The following is a 24,617-nucleotide window of genomic DNA, read 5'->3' on the forward strand; positions in this document are numbered from 1 at the left end:
CATCAGCGTAGAGGGACACGCGGTCCTCATACTCGGGGGTCCAACGGAGACCACGGATGGAAGGGTGCCACCGCAACCACTCCGCCAGGGGTTCCAAGGCCAATGCAAACAGGAGCGGCGACAAGGGGCAACCCTGTCGCGTGCCCCGTCCCAGCGCGAACGGGGCCGAGACTCGCCCATTCACTACCACCTGCGCTAACGGGCCCGAGTACAACAATTTGACCCAGCTGATGAATCCCGGTCCAAAACCAAATTTCGCCAGCATCGCCCAAATGTATGGCCATTCGAGCGTGTCAAACGCCATGGTGGCGTCTAAGGACGCCAAGATGGCCGGCTCCCGCACAAACGGAACACGCGCGAGCACCCCGTGCAAGCGCCGCAGATTGAGGGCCGTGTTGCGATGGGGGATAAAGCCAGACTGGTCTTGGTGGACCAACTCGCCCACCACGCCGACCAGCCGGTTGGCAAGCACCTTGGCAAGGATTTTGGGCTCCGCATTCAAGAGCGAGATAGGCCGATAGGAGGTAACCCGGTCTCGGGGTTTCCCCTCCTTGTGGATCACCACGATTGTAGCCAGACGTTGGTCCGGCGGGAGGGAGCCCCGCGAGTGGGCCGCAAGGAACATCGCGCGGAGGTGGGGTGCCAGTACGTCCGGTCGCAGCTTATACAACTCGATAGGGATGCCGTTCGGGCCCATGGCCTTGCCAGATGCAACCGAGCGTATAGCGAGGGCAATTTCGTCCGAGGTAGGAGCAGCATCCAACGACTCCCTGTCCTCCACCGAAAGGGAGGGCAGCGCGATATCTCGAAGCAGGGCATGAGAATCCGCCTCCGAGCAGGGGGAGACCGGGGAATACACCTCGCGGAAATAATCCGCGAAGCAAGAGACAATGTCTTCTGGCTCGGTGACACGTACACCATCCATCCTCTCAATCAGCGGAACCACACGACTCGCTCTCTCCTTTTTATCCAACCACGCAATCAATTTACCAGCCTTATCACCCACATCATACAGTCGCCCCTGTTGCTCTCTACTGAGGCCCCTGGCTGCCTCCGTGACGAGGGCCCTATAGGCCGCTTGCTTAAGGTGTAGAACATGCAGTGCAGCATCCGTCACCCCACTCCCCAAATCACCCTCTAGTTCAGTAATTTCGGCCTCCACTCGGGTCACCTCCTCCTGCTCGCGCCTCCGGGCATGGGATATGAAGGAGAGGGCCTCCCCCCTAATAACTGTCTTGAAGGCCTCCCAAAGGGAGATAGCCGAAGGGACAGACCCCACATTCTCCTCGAAATACCGCTGCAAGGATTTAATCAAGTCAGCGCGAATAGTGGGGTCGCGCAGATACCAGGCATTAATTGGAGCTACCCTGCCCTCCCCCCTCGGGAGGACACCAAAGTGCAACAGGAGCGGGGAGTGATCTGAAATACCCCGCGCCAGATGGCGCACCTCTCCCACCCTCCCAGCATAGGCCGCAGGGACAAGGATATGATCAAGCCGTGAGAGGCTACCATGGGCACCCAAATGGAAGGTGTATTGCAGCTGCGTGGGATGTTTTAAGCGCCAGCAGTCCACCAATCCCAATGTATCTAAAAGGCCGGACAGCCACGCCTGCGCTCGGGGGAGGTCCCTAGGGGGGTGACGATCCATAGTCCCAGAAACCACCGCATTGAAATCCCCCCCAACCACCAGAAGCCCCCCCGGAAGGTCAAGGAGGAGGCGCCCCAGGTCCGCAAAAGTGGTAGACTGTAGCCCCGGTGGGACATACACTGAAACAAAGACAACCACTTTGCCCTCCATTCTCCCCACCAAGGCAATGTAGCGTCCCCTCTCATCATGGCGCACCTCATCTATTTCCAGCGGGAGCGAGTTCTTAACCATGATGCCCACCCCCCGCGAGCCAGACGTGAAGCCCGATTGGGCCACCAAACGATAGCCACGCCGATTCATGGCAAAGAAGGAATTACCAATAAGGTGTGTCTCCTGCAGAAAGACCACATCTGGCAAAATTCGTTTCAGATACTGCAGGACCACACCTCGCTTAATCCTATCCCCCAGTCCATTAACGTTCCAAGACAACAAAGTCAAGTCCCCCCATCACATACAGAAGCCATCACTCGTCCCCCCGAGAGCACCTCAAAAACACCAATACAGTAAAGGGTTTGCCTTGCGGTAAAAACGAACAACACCCCACCCCAACCCACCCGTCCCAACAGAACTCCCCCCTCCCTGCACCCCTGCATGAGCCCGAACAGCCCCCCCAAAGTGCAGTGTGCCTGTCGCCCCATAAATGAAAACACTAACTAGTCCCCCAGAGGAGGAGGGAAAGCCCCCAAGAGACCCCGTACGACCTCCACGGGAGGGGAACTTACACAATCAGTCAATGATGACAATAATGTTGTCCAGAGCAAGGCCTACTATTAGTCCCTCAGTCCTGATCCGGCAAGCCCTCCCCACCAACCGCGCCCCCCCCCCACCCCCCCGGCCCCGGTCCCCGGGCAAAGTGTCCAACCAGTCCCCGGCCGCCTCGGGACGATCAAAAAAGTGCGTGCGGCCATCCACCTCTACCCTCAACTTCGCTGGAAAAAGCATCGCATACTTGAGGTTCAGGTCCCGTAGGCGACGTTTGACTCCGAGAAAACTCAGTCTCTGCTTCTGAACCGCCGGAGTAAAATCAGGATAGAAGTTTACGTCCATATTGTCGAGTCTGACCGGTCCTTGTTGCCTAGAAGTCTGCAGGATAGCGTCTCTGTCCCGAAAGTTGAAGATCCGGGCAATGAGAGGCCTCGGAGGGGCTCCGATCTTAGGTCTCCCTCCGGGGACCCTGTGGGCACGTTCCACTGCGAAGAGTTTACTCAGCCCCCGGGGCTGGAGACGGGTGAGGATCAGGTCCTCCACAAACAGATCCGCCGCCTCCTCCTCACGTCCCTCCGGCACCCCGACAATGCGAACATTGTTCCTCCGGGCCCGACCCTCGGAATCTTCCAGTCGACGATCCATCAGGGCGCTCGCCTGGCCCAGTCGGCGCACCTCCTTTTGGAGGGCCGCCACGTCCGTTGTGAGGCCCGAGGTGGTGTGGGCCAAAGAGTCGACCCGGTCATTCGTCTTGGACAGATCGGCCCTCACCAGGCCCACATCCACGAGGACCGAGTCAATCTTTTGCGCCAGAGTGTCAAAGCGCTGGTCCACTGAGGCCTTCATCTCGGCGATGGCGCCCATGACGTCCCGGAGGGTCAGATCCGCGGGCAAAGCAGGGGCATCAGTCGGGCCAACAGGGGACCTACGCGGCGCCTCTGGAGATCCCTTCTGGAGGGTGTAGCGGTCCATGTTGTTAGACTGAGGGGCTGCGCCACGGCGGGTCGATTTCACCTTTGCCCGGTCGCCATCTTGTTTCGTGGACATGGCTCCAGTCCCCAAATCGTGCCAATCTCCTTGAAAAGGGCTGACAGACCGGTTCACGGGCTCCGGGGGAGGGCGACCACAGCTCCGAAGGGCGGATCACAGCTGGCGGGCCGGCAGGGCACCCCGATGAAGTCACACCACTGCACGCCGCCTCGCGACCCTACCTCGCTTGGCAGCAAGGAGGGCGCGAAAGCGAAAGTGAAAGTGCGGGGTACGCGAATCGCCCAGCCTCGCCCGCCGCTGTTGTTCACTTTGTCTCCGGATCGCCCCACAACTCCAATCCGGGGGGCCGGCGTGGAGAAGGCCGCAAACCTCAATCGATGCTCCCGCCGGTGTCCGAGGTCGGATTTGGAAACGGAAAACGGGTGGCACCTCAGCTCGGTCTCACGAACACAGTCCCCTCATCTAGGACAGGATATAGTCAGGATTTATGCAGGAGGTCGCGGAGGTCCTCGGGAGCCTCGCACCTACGCGGCCATCTTGGTTGCGCGCTAGGCTCCTCCCCCTCTGATCCATTTCTAATTCAACTTTGTCACTTTCAGCTTTCCTTGATAAAGTGAATGATTTTTTCCCTAATCTCAGGATACAAACTTAATATCGAAAAATGATACTTCCTCTCAGTAAATTTTGTTCAGGAAATGATTTCATATCTTCTGTTTTTCGTTGAAACCCACATATTATTAAATATTTGGGGCTCTGCTTCCCATTCTGTGAAAAGTACAGTTAAAATGAACCTACAAGAAACTATTACTAAGCTAAGCTTATTAATAATGAGATGGAACCCATCATTTCTTTCCTGGTGGGGGCATCTTGATTCTATTAAAATGATGTTGGTTCCTGTTGTTTTATTTGCTGTATTTACAATTCCTACAAATATACCATCTTACTATTTCAACAAAATTCATTCCTTACTCACATCTTTTTTGTGGAATGAAGGGAAACCATGTATGTCCTTATTGAAGTTAAGAAAGGATAAATAGTGTGGTGGAATTAACTTTCTGGATTTTCAAACGTATCACAATGCTTCTTGTTTAAAACAATTCACTTATTGGCAATTAGATAACATTGACAATGATTGTCCAATATGGGCTCAGGTAGAAAAAAACTGCATTTCTCCCTTTTCATTTAAAGAATTTATATCTTTTTCCCAATTACCCTCACGTATGTCTCATCCCATCCTTAAAACATATGCAGATTAATATAACCCATCCTATTTCCATGCCACAACCATAGATATAATTTCCTAAATTCATCTATCTGGCATACTAAACATAATAGAATTGAAAATAGAACAATTGTTTGACAACCATGCTTCACTTCTCATTTACTTCTTTAAATTTCTAAATTTTATTGAATTGCCCACTATTTGGTCTCCTTTCTCTTTCTTTTTCTTCTATTTTCTTTCCTTTTAACTTTCTCTTTCAAATTTCCTTATTGATCATACATGGATTTTTGTATACAATCCTTTCGTTACTGTTTTCAATCATTCATAGGTCTCCATGTATTATTCTAGATGTGAATGTTCTATTTTACACTATCTTCTATGTTTAAAGCATAATTCTATTGTTCATTATAGAATGTTTAGTATCTTATATTTTATATTACTATGGTCAATAAAGTCTTTCTAAAACTTACAAAAAGGTGGTTGAAGCATTTTTTGTCCCAGAGGCTCTGATCAGGAGGTCAGTCAACAAGCCCTTGGAGTCACTCTAGTGGTCCTGTGTTCAACATGCAGGTCTAGTCCTTTTCACTCAGGCAGCAGAGAAGCAGAGTAGCATTCCTTCTTGCAGCAGAGCAGCATAACAGTCCTTCTTCTAAGTTTTCCACAAGTACAGCTGTGTACTGAAGAGTTGGGTCTGAGGGTCCACTATTTATCCTTTGTGCCAGTTTTGAAGTAGGAGATATTTCTAGAGGGTTTTACCCACAGAGGTATTTGGAATCTCAGTCCTCCCTGCCTTTGTCCCAGCTTGTCTGTGGGCACAAAAGACTAGCGTGAAATCCGTTGTGATTGTGCTGACACATAGCCTTTGTGAAGTGTGGTAGGTGACAGCTTCACCCCCTATCAAGTCAGTGATGGTCCATCCTGTCAACACCTATTCCCCCTTTGTCTCACTATCTGGGAGAAATACACAGATGCCAACTTGCAGCTACACCTAGTCATGTGACCCAGGATACAGGCAGCAGGTACCAATTGTTTGGGACAATAAAATGCCAACTCTTCTAAAAGTGGCATTTTCAAAATTGTGTCTTAAAATCAAACTTTACCAGTCAGGAGGGTTTCAAACTACATTTCTTCATAGACCAAACTCGACATTCCTACCTGCTCCCAATTGAAAGTTATCACTTATTAAATGTAATAAGGTAACCCTATTTTATCCAATGGGAGAGGTAGGCCTTTCAGTAGTGAAAAATGAATTCAAGTGTTTTTCACTACCAGTACATGTAAAAGTTAAAAGAAGGGGTGATCATAAGTTGCATAATTCAGTTTAGCGTAATCATGAAGAATGACCCCAAAATTCAGCAAGATTATGCTTGAATTACACAAGAAGAGTAATTCAGCATTTAGCGATATTTCTTAGCGGAAAAATGCCCCCTCGCATCCAAAATGGAAGTGAGAATGTATTTTGGGCTAATAAATAGTACTAAATGCAATAGAACATGAATACTGAGTTCTATCTGCTGCTCGAGTATGCTAACCATGCTCTTGGGGTAGAATTTTCCCCAATTATTTACAGACATTTAGTGCTATTTTCTGTAGCGCAAAATGTACCCTCATTTCCAAAATGGACGCGAGGATGTCCTCTAAGAAACAGCGCTAAATACAAAAGAACAAGCTAAATGTACTCTTGCATTAGGATTTTTGCCTCTAAATTATTCTTAATTATGCATGGTGTAATCGCATAATTATCGGTAATTCCACGTCAAAGAGTAATGCGGAATTACCAAAATAACTCCAATTACTCCAGTGTCATTGAAATTCTGCCCATGCCTAGTTAAGTGTACATGTCTAACTTTGCAAATACACTGCACCCTGTCCTATTTAGGGCCTACCCTAGGGGTGAGATATGTATTAAAAAGGAAGGTTTAGGCTCAGAAAAAGGTGTTTTGCCTGTTGAAATGGCAGTTCAAACGGCACACACAGGTTGCAATGGAGGCCTGTGACATGTTTAAAAGGTTACTAAAGTGGGTGGCGCAATTAGTGCTGCAGACTCACTTGTAGCATTTAATTTACATGCCCTGGTTACAGGTAGTTTCACTTTATTAGTGACTTACAAGTAATTTAAATCTTAGGGACTACATACATGTGAGAGCCCCAACTTTAGTTAGTCTACCTCTCTTGTATCTTAACTCTTTTCACACAAATCTTTTACACTCAAAGCAATTGGTGAGCTCTGTCATAACAGACTACACATATTTACACAGGGTCCCTGGTAAAATGCCAATAACCATAACTGTAGAACAGCTGCCACCAACCATTAGTGGTATTCGTGCTTGGTTAGAGGGCAGCACCCACCCAAGATAAACAAAGTACAACTTTGGATATACCTTTATCATCCAAGAGTCCAGAAACTTTGCTGGTGTGCAGCATTCAAAAATATTTAGTCTCCTGCACTGGAAAACATACTTAGTCTGTCATAATGGGAAAATGGGGAGCAGGATGGCAGTCAATTTCTGCAATGGGATTTTTAAACCTATAGAGACCCAGGCAGTGTGCAGGACTGACTTCAGTTAGGCACATAAAAGGGCTTTTTCTATTTGGGAGTTTAATAGTGTGCTGCATGCTACCTTTCACTTACTTCACAGCACTAGATGAGAAGTAAAACAGCATAAAGTCAAAAGAAAAAAGCAATGGAGATGGAGAACACATCCAATCAAGAAGAGTGGGCGCCCCTAACTGTTGTAGTGCAATCACAGCTCTTGACGGTTCCAAAGGTCCATTGGAAGAGTCTGAATAGTTTAGTTTTCAGAAGTTTGCTCAATGGCATTCTGTTCAGATCTCAAAAAGAGGTGGAAGGTTGGATTGGCCACTGCATTTCATCTCCTTGAATGAACGTTGCTGAATCCGATTGGCAGTCAACAAATAGATGTTTCTAGCTATAGTGTCCGCATAGCTAATTTCTACCCATATTTGGATTTTGTTTTCCCATGAAGTTGTAGATACCCTTGATTTTGATCCAAATTTGATTGGTAGTTCAGTGCTGATGTTTCAAGTTAGACCTGATGGGATCTTGGTAACTAAGGATGGCACATTATCGGTGCTTGGGTTTGTAGCCTTTGTAATCGGGAAATTCACATTTTGGGAGGCCATTGTAAATGAATTTCCTAGTCCAGGCAACATAGGTTCTGGTCAACTCCACCCAATAATTAATTTGGAGGAATTAGAGGATTTTATGGAGCAGAGAGAGATGCAGATTGAGCCTTTTGTCCACTGCCTTAACTTTTTAAATGAAAAACATTTCTCACTGAAAGAATATCACATGTTTCTAATCTTTGGAGTGAAAAGGCACCAAGCCAAATATGGCTAACAGGGATGTGCAAGATCTGCACCATGCCAATTATAAACAGCTAGATATGGGCAGACCAGACAGGCAGGCTCGGCACTGTGTAAGCAACTTGCACAACCAGATAAAGAACTATCATGAAGTCAGGACAAGCAAAGTGACCTCTAAGGGGGTTTAGAATAGCTGTTGAAGCTTGTCCAGTAAAGGTCAGATAGGGGGTCTAAGCATGATATATTTGAAGTGCATTACACATGAATTTATATGGACATATATATACTTTTCAACAATTGAGGGGTGCTATGAACTGGGGGTGAGTAAAGGATAGTGAGACAGACTCACATTCACCCATTACGATGATATTTGTCTTGACTCTTGCAGAGAAAAGTGCAGATGGTGCAGACTGCAAGCTACCATTTTGAACATCCACTCTATATTTACTGCTATGGAACAGGCTTGAAGAAGAGCATGAAAACTCATAACATTTTTGAGAATGCGCAAATACAAACACAATACGGTTGGTGATGTTGGTTGTGTTTATGTGGTATCTGTATGGTGCAAACCTAGCCAAAGGCAGGGAAACGCTGTGTAGGTTAAAAGCAAAGACAGAGTCAATGAGTAAAAGGAGAGGTAATTGATTTGTTGCCTGTTATTGCATGATGATGTAGTGTTCTTTAAAGAGATGCATCTTCAATACCTTCCTAAATTGGAGCAGGGTTCTGGCAGTGCAATAGGATACCTGGATATTGTTTCAAGCCCTGGTGCAGGGGTAGAGGGATCACGCAATTTGATGGGGAAACAGGTGTTAGAACTTGTGTCCTCTCGTTAACGTGTGCAAATTCCCAAGAACTTCTTGCTTGTTCCTTGAACTTCTCTTTGCAGATGGGAGTACAGATGCCCATCCTCGAGACTTTGGAGAGTTACGCTGGGTTTTATTTCACATCACATTAATAATTCATACACGGTGTGTTAGAATTGTTTCTTGTTTCACTGAATGTGGTTGAGCTCTGGTTACACTGACAGTTACATTTACTTCAAGGATGATGGAAACAAGGTTAGGCAACTTGCAGATGAACTAGGTGGGAAGTGCGGTCCATTGTTAAAAATTGTTTCTCTGATGACAGTCACATGCTTTAAAGGTGGCCGTCCAGTGATGAGAAACAAGCAGTTATTTTTCCCCAGTCCCTCATCGCTAGTAACAAAACACATATTATGTATCGGGTGAACTGTCCTTTCAAAAGGTGTGCCTGGGGCTGACCAGGCAGGTCTCTCTTTTACAATGAATGCAGTGTCCACAGATTAGCAGCAAACTTGCACCTGCCTGGGGACAGAGCATTCACTGAAATATGGAGCGGGTTCATCCAAGCTGCTCCATGTTTCTCTGTGCATGAGGCCACTTACCTGCACTTTCATGAGGAGTCAGAGATTCCCCCTGCAGGTGGGGGCTTTGAGTCACTGCAGGAGGATGTCCGGGGGTCCATGGGATCCCCTTTTACCCTTATGGAGTGCTGCCTTAAGGAGGCACACTGAGAGTGCACCAACTTTTTTAGGGCACTGCCCATGCCTCCTAAGGGGGATATTTATCTCAGTCGGGCCGGAATCTCCGACTTGAGCCTTACTGTCCGAACCCAGGCCGTAATCTTCGCACCCAGGCCATACTCTCCTGCTTGTGCCGTAATCTCTGGCTCAGGCCGGATGAAGTGTAATAAATGGGCGGAATGCAATTTTTACAAAAAGGAACATTAGGAATGTGTGATATACGGTAACGGAGGTCATGAAAATCAGTTTGGGCTGGGAAAAGGGTGTGGCCAGACACTACATCATATCCCAGAAAAGTTTGCTCCTTTGCATGATGGTACATGCAGTCCACAAATATTTGTCAACACTACAGTCAACACTAAGGGGAGCACAACGTTCTCCTTAGTGTTGACTGTAGTATTGATACTACAGTCAAGACTGAGGGGAGCTCAAATTGTGGACTGCATGTACCATGAGGCAAAGGAACAAAACATTTCAGAGGTGGACATATCATGTCCAATGTTTAAATATTTGCAATTACGGCCTGCGGTGCAGGCTAGGATCCCTAGGGATGAGGAAACGTAATAAAGACTCCCCATTGCAGTTATGCTTGCTGGATGTTCGTCTGGTCACCAAGGCCATCTCCCTCACGTATGCCACTTTAATGAAGAACATGCAGGAGGACTTTGCATGTTTACGGGGATGATGGGTGGTGAATGTGGGGGAGCTGGAGGATGAGAATTGTGGGGGTGTTTTACAGTTTCCCTGGGGGGTAGCCATCCAGGCCAACTTTTGCATCTTTCAGTTGAAAACCTTACATAGGACTTACTATACCCGGGTCCTGCTACACAAAATAGGTAAATCAGAGGATGATCACTGTCTTTGGCAGAGTGTCCGAGGTGTACTTTCCTTCACGTACTGTGGAGCTGTCCTAAACTTCGGCCCTTCTGGTAAAGGGTGACGATGTCCCTGGTGGCAGCCGAAGGCCTACCCTTGCCATTGTCTGCGTCAAGGGTGCTGTTATGGTTCTAGACGGGTCCGTAGGCTACTTCGTATACAAGTCTCCTGATGAACTTAGGCTAAATTGTCACCAAGATATATGTTGCATGACATTGGGGCAGCCCACTTTGCCCGGGACTGGCGGAATGATGGGAGAGGATGAAATTGAGCAGGGGCAGGGAAAAAATTATATATGAGAGCTGGGGCTGTATGTGTAAATATGAGAAAATCTTGGGAAGCTGGTGGGGGGACGAGTTGGGCACAGGATCGTGATTGAGGTGCAGAGGGGCTCGAGACAGTGAGGGGGGGTCTGGTGCTGTGGCTGTGCTATCACCCGTGAGTGGGAGGGGGAGAAGAACACGAGGTTTGGTTGCTCCATCATGACTAGTGAGTTTGTTTATTTGTTTGAGTAGTTTATGTATGTTGATTTGGCTTGTAAAAATCAATAAAACGCTTGGGGAAAATATTTTACTAAATTGAATAATACCAAAAAAGAACATTTGAAAAGTTAATTAAGGTGCTACCGATGTGATAGCAAAATGCATTTGGCATTTAGTAACAGTAGTTCTGCTTTTAAACTGAAGTGTTTCAATTAACATACTCTTGGTCATTTTGCTAAAGTGTGCAAAAAGAAAGAAAGGATAAGATGATATTTGTTTAAAGGTCAGAGGAGTCGGAGTAAGATTGGAATGACAAAAGTAGGAAGTCTAAATTGTGCAAATTCGTATTATTTGAGTTAGAAGAAGGTACGGTTGAAACAAATTCTGTATCAAATGGTTGTGATGAAGTATTAAATGTATCTAGCAATGGGAGAATTTATAGAAAATCCATTTGTAATATGAGTTTTGGAGGGGTTCAATTGGACGTGTATGCTGATTTAGGATCATCTTACTACAAAATTAATGAAGCACACTTTGGAGGAAAAAGTTTGTGGGCAAAAGTGGTACTAAGCTTCAAGAACCTGATGTTTCGCCTTAAGGTTATGGAGGAGGAAAAATACATTTTTAAGATTCAGAACATTAATCTTCAGCTTTAAGAGCAGGAAATCTGTTGGGAAGTTGTATGTAGCAAAAAAAATGAACCTTCAGTTTTAGGTTGGCATGATCAAGGAGAGTTATATTATATTGGATCCAAACAATGTAAATCAGTTTTGATTTTGGATGAAGGGAGAAAATTAGCAGAAAAGACTTGAACGATTTGTCCAAGGTGTTTTCTGGTGAGGAGAGAAAATTGGTAGAATTTCAAAATAAAATAGTTCTTAAAAATGATGCTATTCACAAAATTCACAAGATGCGTAATGTTCCCATGTCTGTCAGAGAACATATGTCTAAAGAGTTATTGAATTTCCTAAAATGGGACATTATTCAACTGGTGGAAGTTGGGGATTTGGTTTCTCTGATAGCTGTAGCACCCAAGGAAAATTGCAAATTTCGTCTATGCATTGATTTACACCATTCAGACAATTACATTTGTGTAGACCAATTCTCTCTACCACAAATTTCGTAAATGTTATGTTTGGTTAAAGGGGCTAAGGGCCAGATGTACGACCCTAAATTGCATGCACAAACGGGTTAGCGACCCATTTGCGCATGCAAAAACGAATAGGGCCATGTACAATTCCTATTTAGCAATTCGCAATTTATTTGCAACTCGCTAAATAGGAACTGCGACTCGCTACTAGGAAGGGGCGTTTCATGGGTATCCCTAATAGTGACTGTCTACCCCAGGTAACTCGCAATTTACCGCCCTCTTCAAGAGGGTGGTTATGCACTCGCAAATGGGAAAAGGTCCCCAGAGATCGTTTTTGGGTCTTGTAAAATTTTATTCCAGATATGTACATAAGATAGACAACTGTTATAGAACAAAGTTAGATTTGAGTGGAGTGAATCATGTCAGAGATATTTGGGCATGTTAAGAAAGCTAATGCTGGATCTGGGTGGATTTTATTGTTAGGGAGATATTTTGATTACCAGTGATGTGAGTGCGAAGGGTTTAGGTGCTGTTTTGACACAGAAGAGGCATGGTGATAAGGAAATAACCATTGCATTTGCTTGAAGTTTGCTGAGGAGACATATTCAGTGATTGAAAGGAAAGGATCGGTGTCTGTTTGTGGGCTTTGGATAATTTTCAGTCATTTTTGTGGGGTAGACCAGTGGTGGTACATAGTGACCATAAACCTTTAGTTAGATTGTTAACCACGGAGGGGGTAATCAAGGCTTCTGCACGCATTGCTAGGTTTTCCATGAGGTTGCAAAATTTAATTTTTTACATGGAATAAGTGCCAGGGAAAGATAAAGTGATGGCAGATTTTCTATAAAGAATACCTTTGAATTTGAAGGAATGTGAGGAGTGGCGTAGCTAGCTATTGAGCCGCCAGTGGCTGTCACTGTGTTTGCTGCCCGGCGGCTGCATGAAGAGCAAGGGGGGTTCTGGTGATTCCCCATACGGCCAACCTGCACTGTCGCAGGGAAGAGGGGGGGTGGAATTTGCCACCCCAAAACTCATGTCTCCCCCACCCCACCTAGCTACGCCACTGAATGTAAGGATGATGTATGGGATAAGTATTGAACTGCATTAGTAAAGGATGATGGATGTCCGAGCCTAGGGAGGTTTGACACAAAGAGTATGGGTGCAATGAGCACTGTGAAGACATTTGTACAGGAACGCTGGCCTAGGAAAGATAGCTTACGTGAGAACAGGAGGCCATTTTAGGAGGGGAGAAACACATTTTCGGTATAGGAAGGTTTTGTGAGGAGAGATGAAAGGATTAGTCCACCACACATATAGAGGAATATGGTTATTTGTCAAACACATGAGGGGCATTTTGATATTGTACATATTACGAGATTTCTGAAAGATACTTTTTAGTAGTCTGGTATGGGTTTAGCTATTGAAAGAGTAGTTAGAGATTGATTAAAATGTAGAAATTCGGATATGAGTTTAAAGACTTGTAATCCTCCCATGGCTGATTGTTGTTGAACCCATGGGATACCATTACCATTTCTATTAAGGGGCCTATTGGGCCACAGCAAAGGTACATTGTGACTTTAATAGATACGTTTTCAAGATGGCCTGCAGATAAAATCGTGGACAGAGTGGACACTGTAGCAGTTTCAGAGTTTCTTGATGAGGTGTTTACTATGCAGGAATTACTTATTGCAATGATCAGTGATTATGGTGTTCTACTTGTTTTCAGTAGGGCCAGAGTTATTTTGAGAGGACTGGAGTCAAACCTAGAAGTTCTTATCTTTACAATCCCAGTGGAAATGGAATGATGGAGAGATTTAACTGTGTACCTAAGGGTTCAATTCAGTTGGCCCGGTTTGGATGCATCGTATCACATTGAATGAGGCGACTGGATTAACATCTTTTGAATTGATGAGGGACAAGATGGCACAATCTAAAATAATTTCTGGGTGTTTGACTGAATCAAGTGTTGTGTTTTTACCCTTGGAAAAAGTGATGAAAAATATAAGAAAACGCATGAAAGTATCAAAAGGTATTATGACGGTAAGCATGGTATGAAGAGGGATAAGATTTGTGTAGGACAATGGGATAGGATTAAAAAAAAAACATAGAATGTTTGCAAAGGAAAAGTCCGTTTTTATTCTCCTTGTAGGATAATTGAAGTGTTAAATAATGCTGCGAGTGTGAGCGATGGGCGAGTGTGGCACTTGAAAAGGGTAGCTTTATGCTCGAGGAGTGTTGTGGAAAGTGTGGATTGTGAACTCAGGAAGAAGAATTTATATGTGCTAAATGGAGAGGATGTGGTTGCTATTGCTGTCACAGACACTCACATGTTAGTAGGGACAGTGAGGAAGAGTTTGTAGGTGAGCTAAGGCTGGAGCCAGTTCCTGTGACTGACGTTGATGATGTTGTGTGCAAGTCAGGTGGCAAAGAGGTGGGGTGTGAGCGAAGTCATGAGGAGTGTAACATGAGGGAAAATGAAGATGGTGCGAGTGAGATTGTAAACCATTCCGAGAACACGCGGCAAAATAAGGAGAACACCTAAATGACTTTGTGTATGAAGAGCATGAGTAATTTCCTTTAGTAATTTAGTTTTTTTACGGTTTTTTTAAGGGGGAAAATGGGTGTTACATAGGTGCAGTACATTGTATAATATTGTGTATGTACATAATATTGTACTTTAATATGTATTTGATGTTTTGGCGGAGAAGGAGTTGGTTGGCGTTTGGGTCGCAATAGAGAATTACACATTTTCTTTGTGTAAAGTTTATCATATGCTCTTCACTGTGCTAGTTCAACTCACGCCTGGCTGCAGCTGATCTCTCCACCTTTCACCGCCATTTCTTTATTTAACAATGTTAAGCAAACAGTTTGCAAATACTTGCTCTCCTATTCAAACAAAATGGTTCCTGTTATAGACTTACAACAGAGAGCAACATGCCCTTCCAAGTTTTTTTTAACCTTTAGTTCTGTATTTGAAGTCACAGGTATGTTGCTCTATTTCGATAACGTTTTTATATTTGGGCACCGAGAAGTAATGTCTTTGGTGCCAGTGCCTAGGACAGAAGGGTGAAGGTTGCTTTAAAACCGAAGCCAAACATGAGTTGTAAAGTACAAGAATCAAGTACTTGTTTCATGATCACAAATTAACCTAGGACAACTGGAAGAGGATACAGGTGTGATGTCAGGGAATGCCAAGGAAGGCTAGTACAACCTTATATGCACAGTTGCAATACCATTAAGCTTTAAAATACCAGAAATCACATTACCTTTTTCGGTGAAGCTTTAAAAGGCAGCCATTCATTTGAAGGGACGTTTGAGAGGTTAGTAAAGAAAAAGTAGAGAGTTTTACAAAAGAGCCAAATTAAATTACATGTTCTTATTCTCTTAGGTGCAGGCAGATACAATAATTTGCCAGCATTAGAAACAGGTTCCCCAGTGCAGTAGTTGGAACTTAGGTCTTTAGGCCACATCTCCTTCCTCCTTATTTAGGTCTAGCATACTCAGCGCGAACACGCTAAGACATCTCTTTCCTCCTTATTTAGGTCTCGCCTACGCAGCTCGCATGCGCTGCATAGGCAAAAAGACCTTTTCCGATCGCTTTGGCTTTTCAGCCAAAAACGTGCGCGCGTTCCATTACCTTCAATGGCAACGCGTGCACGTCTGGAGATTCACTTGCGGGAGCGTGCAGCGCCATATGGTAGCAATTATCGCTCCTGGCGCTGCAAGCTCCCGCAAGTGAAATGCTTTCACTCGCCCCCTCCTCTCGCCCCTCCCCCTGCTGCCTCCTTTTAGCGCGAGGAACGCGATTGTTTTGTTTGTCAGGGCTGCTTTTCAGTCTGGCCCTCAGAGCCCCGGCCCGAAAACTGACTTCGTATGCACTATTTCGTGGACGAAGTGTAGGACAACTCAATTCAAACGAGTCCGGATTTCTCCTATCTTTTTGTAGATAACTCGAGTTTGGCACCTTCTATTTATTTCAATGCGTTTCCCAACCAATATTACTCCACACCGTTGTAGAAGCTGTTTTTGAGGATGTCTGTGTGTCGCTGCTTGGGAATTTACCTTTGATTTTTAGTATCACCACCATTGTATTTATGTAGTGCTTACTAACCCTGACTAGGCATTGAAGCGAGTTTCGGATAGCAGCTATTCCAGAACCAAAGATTATAGTGTAAATAGATAATAGTTTAATAATTGGCAGATTAGTGATTTTTTTTTCCTTTGAACATTAGTTGAACTTTTCATTTCATGTGTTTGTTTGGTAGCTTTTAGTGTATCGAGCCAGATTACGTTGAAAGATGCTCTGAAAGTAAGACGTTTGAGGACTGTGGCCTTCCTGCAGTCTTTTTCAAACTGCCGTGGCCTGCAACGAGGCACATTTTCTGAAATCAGGACTTAGTAGTGGCGAAAGCTGCTGTGAGTTCACCAGATAATGTTTAATGTATTTTCCTAAAGTGTAATGCATGGAGCCACCTTCCTGCCCTTAGTAGGAAGTAAAAAACATCACAGTGAACTGCAAGTTTATTAGTCGGTGAAAACTGTTTCAGTTTTTTGGGGTACTTCGTTATATTGACTCGAATTGGCTGGATTCTGGAGCCCTTCCCAGAATACACACTACAGAAATTGCTTTTAAAACAAGCATTTGCAATGCAATAGGTCTCGCATTTACGCGAGTGTGAGCTGTTGACATTGCAAATAACAATGCCTGTTGTTTTTAGGTCTCGGCCCTTCCAGCTCATACAACTTATTCCGAACTCAATAGACAGAAAGGGGATTTGTGCCAGCCCCATTAACCATTGACCACTTTAAAGCACCGAGTTCAGCCATTGGTTCATTCTAGTGCTCATCACATTTGGATCATCCTACTAAAGGACTAAGCAATTATAGACAGAGGGGCTTACTTACAAGCCCCTTGCGCCACTTGGAGTCACTTTTCCCATGTTGAAAGTGACACAAAAGTAGCGCAAGGGGTTTGTAAACCTGCCCCAGAATTTGCAGCAGTTGAGAGAGCCCTGCAGGGCATTGTGCTCTTATCCTGCCAGTCCTCTGGGAGCTGCTGAGGCAGCACACAATGCAGGACTGGATGTAGTGTCTTTTCTGGCACTGAGCGCAGCTTCTCCTCAGATTATATGTGAAAACAGCATTAGAAGCAGCAGCCTGGATACTTCATATACATCTGAAAAAAAGATGCATTACTCCTCCTCTGTCTTCCTTACCACAGAAATTACACAGTGAGCGTTAGCCTCCCTACAGAAACTCCCAAGTTAAAAGTTAGCGTACTAGCCTCCCATCCCTCCAATATGGCCGACTTCCTCTTCCCCTTACAAGACATAAAAAGGAAGCCCAACCGAAGCCCTTCCTGTTTTTTTTTATTTCTGCAAAAAGACAGTGTTCAACAGCTCTGGAAAAAGGGGTAATCGTTCCAGTGCCTTGTTTGCAGACAGGAAGTGGAGTATTTTCTATTCACTTTCTGGTGGAACATCATTCAGATGATCTCAGGCCTGTGCTCGATGTAAAATGGCTGTTCCAGTTCATACCCAATGTAAAGTTCAAAATAGTGTCTCTTCAGAGCAGTCTTCCCTTCATCAACCAGGGGGACTTTCTGGCATCACTAGACTTACTTAATTCATATCTCTATGTGCCAGTGCATCAGATGTTGCAGAGGTTTCTCACTTTTGTGTTTTGGGTCGCCATTATCAATTCAAGTTATTGTCATTTGGTCTCTGCTCTTTGCCTAGGGTTTTTACTAAGATGTTGGCTGCCCTTATTAGTATCATGCATGGGATAGGGAATCCAGTTTTTTCTTATTTAGATGACTTCCTCTTCTTCTTTGACTAAGACGGAGCAGCATGTTAAGGAGGCCTGCACTGTATTACAGGATCATGGATTCTTGGTTAACGACTGGAAGTCGTGTCTAACCCCGGCACAAGATCTCACTTTCATTGGGGCCCATTTCAGGGCATTGGTGGGGAAGGACTTCCTACCAGCAGACAGGAAACTGACTCTGATGGCAGCGATTCAGGGTTTGCTGTCACAGCAGTGTCCCCCGGTGAAACACTCGTTGAGTCTCCAGGGACTTATGTCTGCTTCCCTTATGGTGCTTCCGTGGGCTCGTTTACATATGTACCCAATGATCAATCACATCCTGTCCCACTGGTCGCTGGGTTGCCAGGATTACCATCAGGGTGTTCTGGTGACAACACATGTGAGGGAGATTTTGGGCTGGTGGGTGTTTGATGTGAATCTGTCCCAGGGGCATCTTTTCCATGTTGCACCCTCCAAAGTTGTGACCACAGTAATGGCAGCTTGCAGGGCAGGTTTGCAACCCTGGGGGATCTTTATGCTCAGGGGAAGTGGTCAAGAGTCCAGTTTGTTTGTTCTTCCAACTACCGGGAACTGTAGGCTCTTTAGTTTGATTTCCAGGCATTTGCCCCTTATTTGACGAATCATCATGTACAGGTCTAGACGGACCACCGGGTGATCATGGGGTATGTGAATTATCAGTGGGGTTGCAGTGTGCAATCCCTCAGTCAGCTGAGTCAGGATATTTGCAGCTGGGCGCTAGGGTCTCTGTGTGTGATTTACTTACCCAGGAAGAAGAACTGGGTGGGGGACAGGCTCAGCGAGGTGTTTTCTTCGATGAGCTCATTGTCTTTGATGAGGGATGTGTTCCTGCAATTGCAGAAGAAGTTTGGGTCTCCAAGGATAGACTTAGTCACCTTGATGGGAAATTCCAAGCTGCCCTGCTTCTGCGTGATTATTCCTTTCCAAACAGCTTGAGGTTAGATGCGATGTCCGTCGCATGGCCAAAGGGGCTGTTGTATGCATTTCCCCCAGTTCTATTGATTCTCACTGTGTTGAGGAAGATCAGGTTGGATAAGGCCTTTGTGACTCTGGTGGTTCCGGGCTGGCAGAGGCGCCTGTGGTTTCCCCTCTTGTTGGACTTGGCTGTTCAGCCGTGTTGGGAGATTCGGTGTCATCAGTTTTCGCTGATGGGTCCCCAGCTCCCTGTCAATGTGCTGCACAGGACGCACCTTCAGGCCCGGTTATTGAAAGGAGGAGTCTGATGGGTAGGGGGTGTTTGCCGGTGGTGGCTAATTTGATTACAAGTCTTGCAGCCCTTCTACTTTGAGGTCTTATGCAAAGCATCGGTCAAATGCTGGTACTTGGTGTTCAAAGATGGGTTTGGTTGCCGGTGGTGTGGTACCCATGAACGTGCTAGATTTGTTTGTATTCTGCAGGCTTAATGGGCAGCTCATAGAGCATTTAAAAGTCTTCTTTTTGATATAGATCCCCTGGGTGCATATTATAGATGTGCCGCATTTTCCTGGATAACGCTGGGCGCACCATTCAAAAGGTGCGCCCAGCGTGATCCAGGAAATTGTGTAGCATTATGGTGAATATGCTGCCCTGGGGGCAGCGGCGAACTAACACTGCCCTGGGGGCAGCGCATTCATGTGAAAAATGGAGCGGCTGCTTTAAAGCTGCTTGGCGTTTTCACAATGCAGGCGGCAACCTGCTTGAACTGTTAAAGGGGATTAGAGATCCCCTTGCAGACGGGTGCGGGCAGTGACTGCACCCGCCTGTAAGGGGATGTCTGGGGGGGTCCATGGGACCCCCTTAACCCTCTCCAGAGGGCTGCAATCATGTGGCGCACTGTTAGTGTGTCTCCCGAGAGCTTCTTTGCCTCTGTGCCCACGTCTGTAATAAGACACAGGCACAGAGGCAAAGGGATTCCCTCATTTGCATGGGGCACGCCCCCATGCAAATGAGCGTAAACCCTCAGAAGATCACGGACGCTTTATGTGCGCCAGCTCTATCAAGCACTATCAGCATTACAGAAGGCCCTACACAAGCATTTGCGGCCCTTCTGTAATTCCAAAGTGACCATGGGGCGTGCAAAGCGGACGCAAATACCTGTTGCACCCATGGGGAACTTTCACGCCCCTGATGTGCAGATTGTTGAAATTCTAAACCTTAAAAAGACTGTGTCCTATGGCAGCTGCGCCTCTGTCGGATTTGCCTTTGGTTTGGCGTGCCTTGCAGGGGAGGACGTTTGAGCCTACTAAATTGGTTGACTTGAAATTTCTGACCCTAAGGTTGTGTTTTTGGTGCCCATCTTGTCTGCCAGGCGGATTGGTGAGTTGGGGAGACGCTTCGTGGGGCTTGTTTAGTGCCTTCTTTGCCGTCATCAGCTACAGTGAACGGACTACGCATCCCAGGGGCGAGCGGGGTGACCTTGTGACCAGCGGCCACTTCCCCCCTGCATCGGGGGCTTTATTAACAATTCGCGCCTCCTGCTTCGCGGGAAATGCTTCGTGGGGCTTGTTTGGTACCTTCTTTGCCGCCACCAGCTACAGTGAACGGACTACGCATCCCAGGGGCGAGCGGGGTGACCTTGTGACCAGCGGCCACTCCCCCCCTGCATCGGGGGCTTTATTAACAACTCGCGCCTCCCGCTTCGCGGGAGACGCTTCGTGGGGCATGTTTGGTGCCTTCTTTGCCGCCACCAGCTACAGTGAACGGACTACGCATCCCAGGGGCGAGCGGGGTGACCTTGTGACCAGCGGCCACTCCCCCTGGCGGTGGGGTGTATTTACAGACTGCGGAACCGCGTTACGCGGGACGCACGTGGGCGGCGCCGGGCTAAGCCCGGGCAAAGGTCGGGCCGTCTGTGGCCGTCAGGGACCGAAGGAGGCCGAGCCGGGCCCCCCCTCGTGGCTGTCACCTTAAGCAAGGGAAATGTTTCAAATATTGTCTGTGGACATGGAGCTGCACATGTAACGCTGCGCACTGTAAATTGGTACCTTAAACACTTGCAAGACATTGACTGTTTGGCTGGCTGTTGTACTACTTGCATCAATAATATGGCAAGCAAGGTTAAAACTCGCTCGGCTAGAGTAAAGCGTAATTCCCCGCCCTTGCGACAGTCACAATCACCAGGAAAAGGTATAGACCTATCCCCAGTTTCAAAGCCAACGGCTATTGATCGCATGTTGCAGAAAGCAATCGGGGCAGTATCATGCGAGATTGAGCGCACAGAGAGACGCCTGTCCATAATCCCACCGCTGGAGTCCCCTGTCTTAATGCTAAGACCAGAAAGTGAAGTTGTGACTATTTCTCTGTTTTGTTTGCTCACCAGAAACTTTGGATCAAGATCTTCCCTGTGCGCAGCCGGATATTGGGCTAAATATAGGGGCATCGGTTCTCAACAATTCATCCTCAAGGATCAGGAAACGGACTGTGTGTCCAAAAAACTGAAAGAGAGGAAAAGTAGATCCAGTATCCCTCTAAGTAAAACAAGATGTAGATCAAGGGAGGGGCGGGCAGATAAGGTGGCCCAGGTATCAGTCCCACCCTTATGGGCGACACAAATAGTGCTAGATTTACAAAATTACCTTGAATCATTTATAGTAAGCCAAATTAAACCATTGGCTAGTTGGTTGGATAAAATCTTGAACGAGGTAAAAAATAGAGGTAGGACCCTGGGAAATACAGTGGAGCCGCATAACATCACAGTTACTCCTGATATTATTACAGGCCCACAGATGGCTATCCAATCGATGGGGCAGAATGTTGGTCAACCCCTTGGGAGGTTGACTCCCGAAGCACCGAATTATTCAGTGCAACAGGATAGAGCCACCATTTCAAATACAAGGGCACCACAGATTGGCCAGGGTCCATCTGAGCAAATATCACCTGCACTGCAACTAACAAAACAGCCCCGAATCGAAAAGGTGCAATTAACAAAGCAGCCCGATGCTGATGTCCCTACGATATTGCCTAGTGTCCTGCCTACAATTAATCTACCACCGGAAGCATGCCCCTACGTAGTAGTTCTTGCAGGTGTACCAGAACTAAAGGGCGACCAGTACGAGACACATTTAAATTTACACAACAAGGTCACACACTGGCTTCATAATAATAAACCCTTGACTAGTAATGAAAACGGAAATGGGGAAATTTTACATGTCAGAAGGGTAGATTGGGTAGGCACTAGATGTAAGGATATTGTGGGCAATTGTATTATAGTCAATTTTAGGGACAAGAGAGTAGTGGAATATATTATGGCATGCGGGACAACTAATCATTCTAGCCGCATAAAATCATTGACATTGGGATATTTTTATCCCAGGCATGCAGCACCTTATGATGCTTTATCACTTGGGAGACTTATGGAGAGACCTAACTCCCTTAGGGCCCAAGGGTACGTTGGTGATGGCCCTAGATCGAGGAATCCCGGACCACCAAGTTGGAGAAATAGGTTTAGTCCCCTCGCATCGCTAGAGGAGAATGATTGACTTAATAGCACCTTACCCACAGCAGATCCCCGTCAAAGAAGAAAAGGGAGGAACATGACCCTTGAGGAACCGCAAGAGATAGGAATAGAGACACCACAAAACTATGCCCCCTTAGCCCCTTGGCTTTTGGAGGAGGATGATATACCACGAATTTGTAGGGGGGAGAGCACAGCCAAAACTCCAGCACATACAACCATACCAGGGGGGGGAGATACCCTAGCCCCGAGTGAGATAAGGGACAGGGGAAACGAGCAAACAGTATCGGGCAGTGGGTTAGTATTAGGACACATAGGAACAATGGAAGGATTGTCTAATACAACACCTAATCCTGCCGGCATAGCTGGTATACATAAAATCGAAGAAGGCTTACAATTCATCTCCTGGAATATAGCCGGATTGGCAAACAAATTTAATAACTGTGAGTGGCGGCGGTACATAAATCGGTACCAGATAATTAGCCTACAGGAGACCTGGGTGGTTGACAATAGTCTTTTTCAAATGCCAGGGTACAAATGCTTCTTCGTTCCAGCCCAAAAATCAAGATCAGGCAGAGCTAGGGGAGGCTTGTCCATATATGTAGATCTAAACCTTCAAGGTGTATGGACAAGCACGACCTGGTCCTCAGAGTCTTTTCAGGCCGTGTGGTACAGTGACAAAGGGCTAAGGTTGATCGTGTTTAACATTTATAATAAGGGGATCTCAGGAGAAGATAGTACATTCCTCCAGGACTTGGACCGCAGATTAAACCAAGAGATAGAAGCTAGCAAGGGGGTACCAGCTCCCACTATTCTAGTCATGGGCGATTTTAATTGCCATCTTTGCCCAGCCTTACTTCCCACTGACGCCGAATGGTCACATTGCCCAGTTAAGAATGGACCCCATTTTGGCCATACACAAGAAGGTATGGCCTTCACCAAACTCTTAGACACCTATGATCTGGTGCATACGATGAACATGATGGTTCTGGACAAAGACGGGATGCTCCCTCCCACTTTTAAGGGTCGAGGTTGCTCGTCATTTATTGACTATATTGTATCGTCTAGTTTCCTAAAACATAGGATCATATCCGTAGGGATTGAATGGAGTCCCTTCAGTGACCATAATCCCGTGGTAATGGAGCTTTCCTATCTGACCCAGCACAGGAGAGAACAGCTGGGTAGTACCTCCCAGAGAGTAACAGACCAGGGGAGGCGGCTCAGGTGGTCGAAAATAGATGGGGAAAACTTTTATAAATCCCTTATGGATATGGGGAAAATTCCCATTGATGAGTGCCTTGACCCTACAGTGGAGGGGCTTCCGTTACTTGAAGCATTCGGGCAAATAACTAACCTGGTAGACGGGCTCCTAAAATCAAGTGCCCCAGTAAGGAAAATTGATTGCCCGAGATGGATCGACAAGGACTGTTCACGCGCCTTAAGGGAACTTAAATGCAGTCTTAAGAAAAGGCCAAGAGACAAACAAGAAGTAGCCCAGTGTAGACTAACGTACAAGAAGGAGATTAAGAGAAGGAAAGTAACTATCCAGGGTGAAGTATGGTCTGACCTAAGGGAGGCTGCAGAAAGGAGAGACATTACTGAGTTCTGGAGAATAATTAACAAACCTTGTTTCCAGGACAGCAATGTCCCAGAGATTGGGACAAATATTCTCCCGGACCAGTGGCTCGCACACTTCAAGGGTCTATATAATTATAGAACAGTACTTGCTCCAGAGGAGGGGGGGATAGTAAAGCAGGGGCAGGAAGTAGATTTTACTTTAAAAGAAATCACTGTGGGAATTGAGGGTCTGACAAAAAACAAGGCCCCTGGCCCTGACGGGACACCACCGGACCTGTTCCTGAGTAATGTTGAGCTATGGGCCCCAATACTCACTAGAGTGATAAATGCTGCCTGTAGGTTTGGCCTTCCTCGAACTTGGTCCACGGCTATAATTGTCCCGATTTTTAAAAAGGGGAACAGGGACAACCCACAATGTTACCGACCAATTTCACTGATCGATGTGTCAGCTAAGATTTTGGGTCGGGTAATTCTAAATCGCCTTACTGAGTGGACTGGGGAGAATAATATCATCTCGGACACCAAGTACGGCTTTAGAATAGGGAGATCTACAAGTGACCAATGCCTGAACCTGTATATGCTGGTAGCGAAATACACTAAAGCCAGCAATGAAGCTATTTACCTGGGGTTCATGGACCTGGCAGCCACTTTTGATCATGTGAACAGGGACAAACTCTGGACTATGATGATACATTTTGGGATAGATTTGGGCTTGATTAATATCTTGAGGGAATTACATAGGGACACCTCTGCAATGGTACGCTATAACATGGAGGGGGGGCTGACTGAATCTTTTCCATGTACCAGCGGGGTGAGGCAAGGTTGCATTTTGGCCCCCTTTTTATTCTCACTCTATATTAATAACCTGGAGAAGTCC

This window comes from Triturus cristatus, chromosome 12 (genome assembly GCF_964204655.1).
Source record: "Triturus cristatus chromosome 12, aTriCri1.1, whole genome shotgun sequence".
In the NCBI taxonomy this organism is placed as follows: Eukaryota; Metazoa; Chordata; class Amphibia; order Caudata; family Salamandridae; genus Triturus; species Triturus cristatus.